This window comes from Somniosus microcephalus, chromosome 27 (genome assembly GCF_052327205.1).
Source record: "Somniosus microcephalus isolate GS21.2 chromosome 27, FLI_Smic_1.0, whole genome shotgun sequence".
In the NCBI taxonomy this organism is placed as follows: domain Eukaryota; kingdom Metazoa; phylum Chordata; class Chondrichthyes; order Squaliformes; family Somniosidae; genus Somniosus; species Somniosus microcephalus.
This window is the reverse complement of record NC_141013.1, coordinates 36034506-36049429: the sequence shown is the minus strand read 5'-3', so window position 1 is coordinate 36049429 and position 14924 is coordinate 36034506. Positions and strand designations below refer to the sequence as shown.

The window sequence follows — 14924 nt, the reverse complement described above, 5'->3', positions numbered from 1 at the left end:
GCAACCTCTCCACACTGAGTCCCACCCCCCCCACTGTTTGCTAACCTCACCCCCGACTGTAAGCCCATCGCCACAAAGAGCAGGCGATACAGTGCCGGGGACAGGGTTTTCATCAAAACCGAAGTGGAACGGCTCCTGAAGGAGGGGATTATTGAGGGCAGCTCCAGCCCCTGGCGAGCCCAGGTTGTGGTCGTTAAGACCGGCGAGAAACAACGCCTGGTCATCGACTACAGCCAAACAATAAACCGCTACACCCTGCTGGACGCCTACCCACTCCCCCGCATAGCTGACATGGTCAACCAGATCGCGCAGTACCGCGTCTTTTCGACCATTGACCTGAAATCAGCGTACCACCAGCTCCCCATCAGCCCTGAAGACCGCCAGTATACTGCTTTTGAGGCAAACGGCCGCCTCTATCACTTCCTTAGGGTTCCCTTCGGCGTTACCAACGGGGTCTCCGTCTTCCAAAGGGAGATGGACCGGATGGTCGATCAAAACGAGCTGCAGGCCACTTTCCCTTACCTAGATAATGTGACCATCTGCGGCCATGACTTGCAGGACCATGACGCAAACCTCGAGAAATTCCTCCGCACCGCCCAACTCCTGAACCTGACATATAACAAGGAGAAGTGCATATTCCGCACAGACCGCCTCGCCATCCTTGGCTGTGTTGTAGAACACGGGGTCATCGGTCCCGACCCGGACCGGATGCGTCCCCTTATGGAACTCCCACTGCCCCACTGCCTAAAAGCTCTGAAGAGGTGCCTAGGGTTTTTTTCCTACTACGCTCAGTGGGTCCCCTACTATGCAGACAAAGCCCGTCCGCTGATCAAGTCCACCTCTTTTCCCGTGACGGCAGAGGCCCGCTTAGCCTTCCACCGTATCAAGGAAGACATTGCCAAAGCCACCATGCACGCAGTGGACGAATCCATCCCCTTCCAGGTGGAAAGCGATGCGTCCGACTTCGCTCTGGCCGCCACCCTTAATCAGGCGGGGAGACCTGTGGCATTCTTCTCACGAACCCTCCAGGGCCCGGAGACCAGACACTCCGCGGTCGAGAAGGAGGCCCAGGCTATCGTGGAGGCTGTGCGTCATTGGAGGCACTACCTGGCCGGAAAACGATTTACCCTGCTCACTGACCAGCGTTCAGTTGCTTTTATGTTCAACAACAAGCAGAGGGGCAAAATCAAAAATGACAAGATCTTGAGGTGGAGAATCGAACTTTCCACCTACAATTACGAGATCTTGTACCGGCCTGGGAAGCTCAATGAACCCCCAGATGCCCTATCGCGTGGCACCTGCGCCAGCGCGCAGATCGATAGGCTGAGGGCCCTCCACAATGACCTCTGCCACCCGGGGGTCACCAGGTTCTTCCACTTCATCAAGGCCCGCAACCTGCCTTACTCCATTGAGGAGGTCAGGACCATGACCAAGAACTGCCAAGTCTGCGCTGAGTGCAAACCGCACTTTTATAGACCAGACAGAGCCCACCTGATAAAAGCCACTCGCCCTTTCGAACGCCTGAGCGTCGATTTTAAAGGGCCTCTCCCCTCCTCCGACCGCAATGTGTACTTCCTCAACATCATTGACGAGTACTCCCGGTTCCCGTTCGCTATCCCCTGCCCGGACATGACCAGTGCCACGGTCATTAAATGTCTGAACAGCCTCTTCACCCTGTTCGGTTTCCCCAGCTATATCCATAGCGACCGGGGCTCATCGTTTATGAGCGACGAACTCCGCCAGTACCTGCTCGCTAGGGGTATAGCCACAAGCAGGACCACCAGTTACAACCCCCGGGGGAACGGACAGGTGGAAAGAGAGAATGCAACTGTTTGGAAGGCTGCCCTACTAGCCTTAAAGTCTAGGGGCCTTCCGACCTCCCGCTGGCAGGAGGTGCTCCCCGATGCGCTCCACTCGATTCGGTCACTTCTCTGCACTGCCACCAATGCCACCCCTCACGAGAAAATGTTTGTCTTCCCAAGGAAGTCCACATCGGGGACATCGTTACCGCCATGGCTGACGTCCCCAGGGCCGGTACTACTGAGAAGACACGTGAGGGCCAATAAAACGGACCCCCTGGTCGAGAGGGTCGACCTCCTCCACGCCAACCCCCAGTACGCTTACATTGCGTACCCGGACGGGCGGGAGGACACAGTCTCCATACGAGACCTCGCACCCTCGGGGACCGCTGTAACCCACTACCCATTACCACCCCCCCCAACGACCCGATATCCAACCCCAGCAGCCGGCTCGCCTTGGACCGTCACCCACGAGGACTACACTCCAGGGCCCCAGCCTACACGGGACGCGACGCCGGAAGCTCCACCACCCCTGCCGTCGCCACGTCGATCACAGCGGCAGACAAGACCTCCGGAGAGACTCCAATACACGAACTTTTAAATACACTTCACCCCGCCGGACTCATTTTTAAACAAGGGGTGAATGTGGTAAACCACTGTCATACCTGTCTGTGTCTGTATGTGTATTCCACTAGGTACAGGTCTGGACATGCCTCGGCTGACTCCTCCCACTATTCCAGGTATATAAGTGACTACCTCCCAGTCCCTTAGTATTCTGGACGGGTCGACCACTCGAGACAAGACCTTCATTCTTTAGTTAATAAAAGCCTGATTGTTACTCGCTCAACTTCAGTCTTTTGAGTAATTGATGGCGCATCACCTTTTAGGACTTAAAATTCTATGATTCTATAATAAACTTCACCTAATAGGAAAATACGATAAAAACCTATTACAAATTGTTTTTTTTTAAATTTCTGCCCATTTATTTCTTGCTGTTTCCTGCTCACTTTATCTTCCTTTATTCTGTTTCTCCCTCTTTCTTTTTTGCCATGCTTGTTTTACTATCTGCTGTACATATGTCTTGCTATCTAATTTCCTCCACATCTTTGTTTCTGTCTAACCTAATTGCTATCCTTCTGCGCATTCAGATCTTCTTTCTAACCGAGTTGCTAGCCTTCTGAATCTTTCCCTGAGCTGGCACTAATGCCCCCCTACATCACGACGACTGCACAACTATAGTCTGTGCGGCAATAGTCCACCACTGCAGGTCACTGGTGCTCCTCAGAAATAATTAAACAAAAACACTCGCAAAAAGGACCAATTGTCTAGCACCATAGGAATGTTCTGATCATCAAAGCAGCATCATCCATCCCAGATGCCAAATCTTGGTGCTTTCCACCACAGGCCAACCCTTATCTAGTCCTGTTTCAAGTGGGGAAACTTTCCCTCAGCTCTTTTATCTTGTCTCTCTCCTGACCTCCTTTGTATAGTGAGTGTAAGCAGTTTGCCTCACTGGCTTTGAAGTCACAGGTTAGAGTTTCAGCCTAATGTTATTGGGGCATCTATATAGCATTAAACTACCTGAAAATAGCAGGGAATGGTAAGGGGGGAGAAAGAAATAAACGAATAAGTTAATATTTTTCAGAACTGTATGATTTAGGACATTCTTACAAACTAAAATTTAGTCATAAAGGGAGCCAACCCTTTGAATCCATTAGCAATATGTAGGTTGGCTCGACTGGAAACCATCAGCTTATCTCGGCAGGTTTAGATGGTAGAGTGACCTAAAGAGATTCATTGCATTCTTCAAATAACTTGCTTTTGAGACATTGCTTTGCCATCGATATATTGTCAGGAAGTTAATGGGTTAGACCTGAAACATTGTTTGCAATATAAATAGCCTTGTACTGTTTTGTGTAGAATTTAACCATAGGACCAAGGCAGCACCAAAGGTGAATGACACTATGACCGTCAGGACAAGAAAATTCATGACAAACTGCTTACCCCAATGCAAGCAAATGATTGGTGATGCTCGCTGCCCAGGTAAAGCCACAGGCCGGAATTTTGCCGGCGCTCAGGGGGCGGGTTTGGAGGTGGGACAGCCGGCAAAATCGCAAAGATTGACAGTGGGTCGGAAACCCGCTGTCAACCCGCCTCCAATTAATCTTCCCAAGTGTCGGGTCCACGATTTGCGCATGAACCCACCTAGTGGCAGGAAGAGGATTATAGGCACTTAACTGCTTGTTAACAGGTTGTTAACAGGCAGTTAAGAGGCTTTTTGCTATTTTGACAGGTCTACTGCGGGCTTCCTGACGTCTGGACACCACGCCAGGTAAGTGTGGCATGTTGTGAGTCTGCTGTAATGTTTCTGCATTGATGACAGCTGCAGAAGCGGTGTGAAGGATCCAATGGTACACTGGTGAATGTCAGAGGTAAGAAAATGTTGGGAAAATAATTTTTAATGTATTTAGACTTTTCTGCAGGTAACAAGTTTTGGATTGTGTGTGTAGTCCCACCTCATTGGGGGAACCTCTCTCTCCAGTAACAGATCGCTTCTGTAACCTCACCTGCAGCTGCCATCTGTTCTAGCCTAAGGAGAGAGTCACTGGGAAGCCTGGGTACAAGGGCTAACCTTTGTACAGTGATTCTCAGTTTTTGCAGCACCTCAGTGTTGTCAAACACTGAAAAATCAGCTGTCAAAAAAAATTGTGCATGGCCCCTTTAAGAAAACCGGCAGATGGCGTCATCAGCTGACGTCATCTGACACCGGCTTTCTCTTAACTGGCCAGCAAGCCCGCAGGGTGGGCTTAACAAGGCCAATTGACGCAAAATCGCGTCTGTGCGTCGGGAGCGGGATTGGAACCCAGAAGGGAGCTGTCCTGCCCCCAAGCCGCATCGAGAGGAAAAATCGCGGCCATTGTCTCCAAAACAGAAATTAGGGAAAAGTTGGCAAAAATATACAAAACCATGCCAGACGTAGTGTTTGTTATTGGCTTCTGGACACAATCCGGTAGCGGCGAAACAACAGGATTTGGCACGGTCTACGATTCCTTGGATTATGTTGAGAATAAACTTAAACGCAGGCTGGCAAGGCACAGTCTGTCGGAAAGGAAGAAGGTTTCCCGGAGACAGAATAAGGAACGCAACACCAGAATGAAGAAAGTTTGGGGTACAACTAAAACTAATGTTGGTGCTGCTGGCAAGAAGCAACATGGGAAAAGACTTGAAGGGTCCTTGAAATGCTAATCATGGTTGGGTCACCACATCTAAATGTTTGTCTACGTGCTCAAATGCTATACAATTACTTTCGATACACTTTTTTTTGTCTGCTATTTTCATCATGATTTTCAGCTTCATGTTATGATGAGGAGGATGGAGACATGTAAAAGTAAAGGTCTTGAACTTCTCTGAACGTCTGTGCCTCAGAAGGCTGCACTTCCCCATGGAGCTTACTGGATCAATATGTCAGCTGTTGGCTGAAGACCAGCAGCTCATTTCCACCAAGCTGTACAAGTGCAAAATCATCATTGCCTTCAACATATTTGCAACTTCCGGACACATTAGATAACCCCTGCCACATTAGCCTGTCAGCAGTTCACTGTTGCAGCAAGAAGACCAATAATGCTCTCTTCAGGAGAGCTGCATTATTAATTTCCTTACCAATGGATGTGGGAAGAAAAGAGAGGGAGCTATCCTATCCTTTTCTATAGGCTGGTTGGCTTCCCACAGGTGTAGGGAGTAATTTGTGGAACGCATGTCACTCGAATATTAGGGTTTCCGTAGGGGCTTTATGAGGAGAAAGGTGCAGTGATAATTACCTGATCCTACAGGTCAATGCCAGATATCTGGGTAATTGCTATGACTCTTTCATCATGTGACAATCTACCATCCAACCCACATGACACTCAAAGCCACATAACGGGGTGGTTAATGTTTATTTTTTATTCATTCACGGGATATGGGCGTCGCTGGCAAGGCCAGCATTTATTGCCTTTCCCTAATTGCCCTTGAGAAGGTGGTGGTGAGCCGCCTTCTTGAACCGCTGCAGTCCGTGTGGTGAAGGTGCTCCCACAGTGCTGTTAGGGAGGGAGTTCCAGGATTTTGACCCAGCGACGGTGAAGGATCGACGATATACTTCCAAGTCAGGATGGTGTGTGTGACTGGGAGGGGAACTTGGAGGTGGTGGTGTTCCCATGCACCTGCTGCCCTTGTCCTTCTAGGTGATAGAGGTCGCGGGTTTGGGAGGTGCTGCCGAAGAAGCCTTGGTGAGTTGCTGCGGTGTATCTGGTCGATGGTGCACACTGCAGCCATGCTGGGCCGGTGGTGGAGAGAGTGAATGTTTAAGGTAGTGGATGGGGTACCCAGAGTGGCCAGAGCTAGCTCCCTTCACTCCTCCCGATGAATACAATGAGGCTTCCCCAGATTGACAGGGAGAACGGATACAATGAAACCCACAAAAAGTGTCATGGAATAGAGTAGAAATATTCTGAAGTCTTGTTGGAGGTGCCTGAATAACTCCGAGGGAGCACTGCAGTACCATCTAACCAGAGCCTTAAGGATCATTCCTACATGTTGCATACCTCAGAACATTGCCGTAAGGAAAGGCTTGTACCTGAAGGTGATGATGATGGGAAGGAAGCCCCTGCAGCTGCAAAGCTTGAAGAGGGTATATAGGAAGGAAAGCAAATGGAACAGAGCCAATTGCCAGAGCAAGGAAAGCACAACGTATAGCTCCGTGCTGACTCACCAAAATAAAGTCACTTCACACCCTCACAAAGTCCATCACTGTCTTGAAATTCCTGCCAGATTTCTTCACAAGGCAGAAGCCTCCAACTCCCCTGCCATCATACAACTTCCAAATGTTGAAGGCTTTCACAGAAATGAGCTCAAAACTCTGATCAGGTTGATTTTTTTTTTCATTCTCGGGACGCAGGCATCGCTGGCAAGGCTGACATTTATTGCCCATCCCTAACAACAATTTTCACCAGGAAGTGATACAATGCTCAATTCTTCCTTTCTACAACTCCTTAACCCCGTCATTTCCCCCTTGTGCCAGGTAGCTTACCTGTCATAGTTCCTAATTTATTACTCCTACGAGATACTCCCCTGAGTGAGATGAGGTTGAGCGGTGGGTGGCTGAGATGGTTCCCCTGGAGCCTTAGAGACTGAAGTGGCTCCTGTCTGAGGGTAGCTGCTGTCCCAGGGGGACCTGCTTTCAACAGCTTTTCTCCTGCAGCAGCAAGGAGTGCCAGGCTCATGCCTGAACCTCCCCCATGTGAAGGCATTGGAGGGTGTCCTCAAGTCAACAGGCTCAACACCATCCTCCAGAGAGCCTGTTCCCACTTCTTGCTGCCCACTATTGCAGGGCACAGGCTCGGAGGCAATGCTGGTCAGTATCATCACAGACAGAATTGTCCCACTGAGCCCTTCATAGCCTTGTAACAGTGTCCTACTGAAATGAGCTATATAAGCAGTGGTCACTTCCACTCTGGAAGCCACCAATGATTTTGGAAGCTCTTCCTGGCATCTTGAAGCCGCAGCAGTTTCCTGGGCTGTTACTGTCTCCAGGATGTCTTGCAGATTGTATAAAACTTCCTGCAGCGTGGTGCATATGTGGGTGATAACTCCTTCCCCTTTGGCTGTCGGTCACCTCCCCTTTCAGCATTCCGAAGGGACCGCTCCCTCTGCGACACCCTGGTCCACTCCTCTATCACCCCCAGCACCCCTTCCCCTTCGCCGGGCACCTTCCCATGCAAGCGCAGGAGATGCAACACCTGCCCTTACACCTCCCCCCTTCCCACTGTCCAGGGCCCCAAAAACCCCTTCCAGGTGAAACAGCGATTTACTTGTACTTCTTGCAATTTAGTATACTGTATTCGCTGCTCATGATGCGGTCTCCTCTACATTGGGGAGACCAAACACAGATTGGGTGACTGCTTCGCGGAACACCTCCGTTCAGTCCGTAAGGGGGACCCCGAGCTTCTGGTCGCCTGTCACTTTAATTCTCCGCTCCACTCCCACTCTGACCTCACCGTCCTCGGCCTCTTGCACTGTTCCAATGAAGCTCAACGTAAGCCTGAGGAACAGCACCTCATCTTTCGATTAGGCACTTTACAGCCTTCCGGACTCAACATAGAGTTCAACAATTTCAGATCATAACCTCGGCCCCTATCATATATATTTTTTTTCCACACTTTTTGTTTGTGTTTTCTTTTCTTCTCTCCCACAGGGCAGCTGTCTTTCATTCTGCCAGCGCAATTTACACTTCATCTCGAGCCATCTTTTGTTACTTAACCTGTCCCATTACCATCTCCTTTTGCCTTGAATATCTCTTAATGTCTCTTAACCTCTCCTGCCTTCTATCCTATCACAGACCTTCCCTTTGGTTCTTTCATCCCCTCCCGCCCCCTTTCCCAGCTCCGACACTTGCTTAAAAATCTGTTCCATTTCCTGCTTTTTTCCAGTTCTGACGAAAGGTCATCGACCTGAAACGTTAACTCTGTTTCTCTCTTCACAGATGCTGCCTGACCTGCTGAGTATGTCCAGCATTTTCTGTTTTTATTTTAAACATTGTATGCTGGTTTATAATCTCCCAGTGCTATGATATCCTGGGACCCCATGCCCAGTGCTACCATAGTCTGGGGAAAATCCAGCATAATCTCTGACTAGGGTTGCAAAATTCTGGGAATTTTTAAAAGAGGAAACTTTCCATGGGAATTTTTGGGAATTTATGGGAATTTAGAGTTTTTTTGCACACTGATGGTTTTTGTCTCTGACCCTTATATTATCTCTGTCGTCAAAATAGACATACTGTTCCATACAAATAAAAACAGGCTTTCAAAACTTTATTTAGGTTATAATTTTGAACTTTATTGAACCCCCACAAAAAAGACCCATCTAAAATAAAATAAAAAGAGCGTCAGCTTATTTAGCCTGTAATTTGTCCTTATTTTGTCCCTTTGAGTCTTCTACTCATGAGTCTTCTGAGTCTTCTACTCATCATTGCTCCTCCTGATTCTCTGACTCTGGCTCTGACATGTCCATTTCCTCCTCTGTGTCAGTGTCTAGCTGTGTGGTGGACACTTCTGTATCTGGCTCAATAAGTTGTAGGTTCGCCCAGATAGCCACCAGTTTCTCCACTCTTGTTAGTCAGCCTGTTGCGCACCTTTGTATGCGTATTCCCAAAAAGTGACCAGTTTCGTTCAGAGGCCGCTGATGAAGGTGGGATTTGGAGTATCACCGATGCAATAGGTGACAGGGCCTCAGATGCACAAAGTCCCTTCCACCAGGTATGTGCACTGATATGCTTGCATGATTCCATATCCCATCCCCATTCCAAAGACCTTGCTTGGTAGAGAACTTTGCCAGACTTCCCAGAACTTTGCCCACATCCAGATTGAGATGGCGTGAGAGGGTAGAAATCACACTGTAAGCGCTGTTGATCTGTTCTCCAGAAAGTATTGGTCTCCCAACATGCTTTGGGTCCAGCATGTATGCTGCAGCATGAATCGGCTTGACACAAAATTCTTGACGCGTCTGTATGAATTGAACAATTGCCTTCTCCTCTGCTTTGAGCAGCAGGGATGTGGGTAGGGCAATGCTGATTTGTTCTTTTAAATCAGCAAAAAGCCTGAGAACATCTGACAAGACAGCGTCATCTCCTTCAATCTGAGCAATTGCAGATGCTACTGGTGAGAGTAGTTTAAGGCTGCTAACCACTCTCTCCCAAAACACATCATCCAGCAGTATTTTCTTGATGGTGGTTTCCATATCCCCAGACTGGGATATTGCCATTTCTTGCAGCGACTCCTTACCCTCCAGAAGGCTGTTGTACATTATGACAACACCACCCCATCTAGTGTTGTTGGGCAGCTTCAGTGTGGTGTTCTTGTTCTTGAAGAACACTGGGAGAGGAGTGGAGACGATGTAGTTTATGATGCCCTCCCCTCGTACATTTGACCACCCATCTGAGATAACTGCAACACAGCCTGCCATCGCTATTGTTTCTTTGAGCTTTCCTTGGACTCTGTTATACTCAGCCTCCAGCAAATAAGTAGACAAAGCATGTCTGGTGGGAGGACAGTTTGCAGGGCGAATAACATTGAAAAATCTCTTCCAGTACACATTGGCTGTGAGCATGAGGGGTGAGCCTGTTGCATATACAGATCGAGCAAGGCACTCATCTGCATTCTTCTGGCTATGGTTATCCATTGTATCAAAGAAACTTCCAAGTGGGCCAGGAGTTGCTGATGATAAGGAGCCTGATGCTGAATGAGAACCATCATCTTCTTGAATGGAAGCAGAGGAACTCTGGGCTGACTGCTGTGAGCTTTGAGTGAAGTTGTTGCATTTGGATAAATGCTGCTGCATCTTTGTGGCATTCTTTACATATGGCTTTCTACTGTGTTTGCACATGTACACAGTCTTTCCATCTTTAATGCCTGGGGTAAAATGCTTCCACACATCCGACGGTAAATGTGGCATTGTTCTATGCAGAGAAATAAAGGGCATTCATCTCTGTGTCGAACTGCGGTGGATCAGCACGATTGCAACAGGGTGAGTACATTTTTGCTGATGCTCCATGTGATGGAAGCATGACCTGTACACACACGATGCTACATCACCAATAGTGTATTATTTTGTATATTTTAAATTGAAGGACAACAGAGTTCAACAAGTAACTGGTTTATTTGGTATAAAGTCTGATTTACTTACTGCATCATCACAACATCAGCAGAAAACAAAATGACTTCCCTCAGGACCCCTAACCTGGATCTTAAAAAAAACTATAGCAGTCTTACAGATGCCTGCAGGCCAATCACAATTCGATATGCAAATATTACAAATAGAGGGAGCTAATCACTCATCCAACCAATCAGGACACATTTGTTCACAGTCACACACAAAACTTGTAATTATTAAAACAAGCCAAGTAAGAAGATAAACATATATTGATTAAGAAATTCCTTAATAATTAAGATTCCATCTCTGTTAGTAATTTTAAGAGAGGACCTGTGGGGGAAAAAAAAAGAAAGAAATACAAAAAAAACAATATTATGCTAGCATGTGCTTTTTTGGGCAAAATTCCCAAGCTAAACTTCCCGTGGAAAATTTCCGGAAATTTACCGGAAATTTTCCACCCCTTTGCAACCCTATCTCTGACTCACTGCCATGCCCTTACTTTGAGTACCCATATCTTACCTCCTGCTGGTCCTGGCTGCTCCCACCACCCTACAACTGGTATCCATGAGTTACCAGTCCCTCTTGCCTGTTCTCTCGTATCCCACACCCTGTTCCTAAAGCACTCCGATCCCAGGACTATTCTGCGAGCACTGGGGCATACCGACCCAAATGCCCTCCCCACTTTCCTGTACTGTTGCATGTACGCCCTGTAACCCACGTCCTACCTATGTGCAACCCACAATATCTTCCCAACCATCTTTCTCTGTGTCCCAGCCTTTAGAAAAAAGAGATCAAATGAACTAAACAAGCACTTAATCTAATCCAGTGATTTGTAGTTTTCAAGCAAATATGTACATAATCATGGAATTTGAGCCCCAAAATATTACTCTCAGTGCTGTAATAAAAATCCAATTTGATTCAATTAATCATTGTAACCCACTGGCCCTAATAATATATTGTTACATGGGATAAAACAACATTTCCTCTGTCTTGGCACGAGCAATGCCATGAGTGGTCTAGTAAATTTAATTTGTAGTTTAGCCTGAAATTTAAGGTTTATCAGCATGCTATTTTTCCACCTGTCAGAGTGATCAGGCATGAAATCCTGTACATCCTTCCAAAGAGATCATTAAAATGTCATGGACAGGTGCAGAAAATAATCAAAAAGGCTAATGGAATGCTAGCCTTTTATATCTAGAGGACTAGAATACAAGGGGGTAGAAGTTATGCTGCAGCTGTACAAAACCCTGGTTAGACCACACCTGGAGCACTGTGAGCAGTTCTGGGCACCACACCTTAGGAAGGATATATTGGCCTTGGAGAGAGTGCAGCGTAGATTTGCCAGAATGATACTTGGACTCCAAGGATTAAATTATGAGAAGAGATTACACAAACTAGGGTTGTATTCCCTGGAACTTAGAAGGTTAAGGGGTGACTTGATCAAAGTTTTCAAGATATTAAGGGGAACTGATAGGGTAGATAGAGATAAACTATTTTCGTTGGTTAGGGAGTCTAGGACTAGGGGGCATAGTCTAAAAATTAGAGCCAGACCTTTCAGGAGTAAAGTTAGCAAACACTTCTACACACAAAGGGTTGTAGAAGTTTGGAACTCTCTTCTGCAAATGGCGATTGATGCTGGGTCAATTGTTAATTTTAAATCTGAGATTGATAGATTTTTGTCAACCAAAGGTATTAAGGGATATGGGCCAAAGGCGGGTAGATGGAGTTAGGTCGCAGATCAGCCATGATCTCACTGAATGATGGCACAGGCTTGCGGGGCTAAATGGCCTATTCCTGTTCCTATGTGTAATTCTAGAAACAAGTTTTTAAATCACATGGGCCATCATGGGGAGCTGCTTTGTCAGCTTGAGCACCAATGAAGGGTGTGGGGCGAAACCTGAATCATAACCGTAACATTGGGATTGATATTCTAGGGTTCCACTTAGTTTCCCTGGGGACAGTAGTTGGGCATAGCAACTTGGGGCGATATTTAGATCTTCTCTGTTCTGAAAGCTCTGCCTGTGGCAATAGGGCAGATTCTCCTCCATTGCACTGAGATATACGGGTGCACCACGTAAAGGAAAACAAGGCGGGCAGAATCGCACAGTCGTAATGGAGTCCAGTGTGAGCAGACGATCCTCTCCACCTTGATATTCCACCATCATTCAATTACTGAAATTTAAACTTGTATTACTGATCATCCAACTTTACTTCATCTCACAACCCCTTCCGCCCAAGAGCAATAAGAGGATAATCTGTCATTTTAAGCCTTGTAGAGCCCATGCACAGGAAAATTGCGCATGGGCTTAATGAGTGAAATAGCCTTTTTTCTCCACTTCAGTGTTGTACCAGACCTGTGGTGCCCGATATCTCCAGTCCTTCTGTCACTGTTATCATTACCCCTGTTTGTTTCCTCTTTATTGTATAATAATTTCCTACCTTGAGCTGTTCCAGGTGTATTTTAATGCAGTGCCCAGAATATGAATGTAATCATATTTTGCTAAGATGAAGGCTGTTCTAATGTTGATGTGCTGGTAGCATTATGCATGATAACCTCTCCAAACTGGCATTTTTAATACGTGATGTGTAACATTTGTCCCTCCCTATCTTTTGGAAACTTTTTTTAAATGCTGAGCTTGCATTTGCAAAGCACAATTATAAAGGACTACTACAAGCCCTCAGTCCGACTGTCCCTGGGTCACCTTTACTAGGCTTGTTCACACCCTGGAATCTCACAGCCTCTTCGTACAGCAACAGCAAGAAAAAAATGCAGCGTTTTAGAAATTGATAAATGCTGGGGTTTTTTTTGCAAGTTACAGCATGTATTGAGTACAAACAAGTTAGTTTGAACTGGATATTACATTACCTAAAACATGCACTTGCTCAGTGTGGTTAATTTCATATTAGAATTTTTTTTAATGACTAATAATTACTGAAATTTGAACTTGTATTACTGATCATCCAACTTTACAGAGAAGAGTTCCTTCCTGTAAAATACGTTTTGTGTTGTTGCAAAAGTAAATTCACAAACCTGCTTTTACACAAGCTTCATCTCACAGCTGACTGTTTCCTAAATAGTGCAGAAATTGTCCAGAAATTAATATATGGTGCACACTACTGTTGATTCTAATGAGTTAGACAGGATCTTCTCATTGACACGTCTACCGTCAAATGCAATTCTTTTTAATTAAAATGGCGCTGATCACATGAAGTGAAATCTAAGTCGAGGAAGTGATTTGTTTTGCCTGTGTGAGCAAAAGCACATTTCCTGCTCTGAGCATACCTGTGGCTACCATTTGGCTCCAAAAGCTGCTGTACGGTGCATATCTTTACATGATGGAACAGCTGCCTCTATTGTACACCCACCAATACTCATGACGTTATGAAAAGCTACCAAACTGTGCAGCTGTAGTCATTGTTTGTACATCAGACTCCCCCCCCCACCCCCCCCCCCTTCTTCAGAGTGGTTGGATTTCCCCTATCTCAAAATGCCGACGCTCTAATTCTAACATGTTGTCCATCATGAAGTGTTTACATTCTGCTGATAGTTAATGCATCTGGAGCATGTCTTCGGGTTGTACTTTTTTGAATACAGCTTCACCCCCACCCCCTTTCCGAAATGAAATGAGTGCAATGATGAAAAGTAGAAGTTGTAAGCTCCGAAGCCTGCAAACTTGAGCTTGCCGTGCAAGTCCAAATGGTCAAGTTGCCCAACGACATTCATCGCCGTGGAAAGTTAACCTGACTGCTGAGCTGTGGACATTGGAATCCAAGAAGTGGGATCAAAAGTTTCGTTTAGTGGCATTGATTTTATCCATTTAAAAAAAACCTCTTTGTACCAGGGTGTGTGTGCGCTGCGCCTCATCTTGGAACCTGGAAGCGAGCCTGAGCCATTGTTATTTGCATGTGTCCTGATAAAATGACGCAACAAATACCCCTGTAAACCATCCATGGCATTGTAGCATATACTAGTCCAAAGGTCACCACTGGTTTTCATTTGTTACCTCAATAGAGCTCCCTTCTCCACCATCTCTAGCACCGAAATGGACAAGAGCAGCAGTGAATCAGCATCATCTCCAGGTCACGTATCATCCTGATTTGGACGCATGTCATTGCTGCATTAATATCTTGTAATTCCCTATTATTATGTTCTTTTATTATTATGTGATAATGTAGTGTTAAAAGCTGGAAAAGAAAAGAGCAAAGTACAGTTGTGCTTGTAGTTAGGAAGCCTCCCTGAAAACAAGGCACAGAAGATATTTGAATTTTTTTCAAAATTTGTTTGCGGGTTTGTGGTTCGCTGGCTAGACGGCACTTATTGCTCCTCGCTAGTTGCCCTGAGAAGGTGGTCGTGGGTCTTCTTGAATTGTTGTAGTCTTTGTGGTGATGGTGTTCCCACAATAGTGTGTAGGGAATTCCAGGATATTAGCCCAGCAGTGAAAG

At 46.4% G+C, this 14924-nt stretch overlaps 1 pseudogene; it reads left to right on the top strand.

Annotated features, from left to right (window-relative positions):
* Positions 1-3757: 3757 nt before the first annotated feature.
* Positions 3758-5045, top strand: LOC147100124 (small ribosomal subunit protein eS24 pseudogene; annotated as a pseudogene).
* The last annotated feature ends 9879 nt before the right edge of the window (positions 5046-14924 follow it).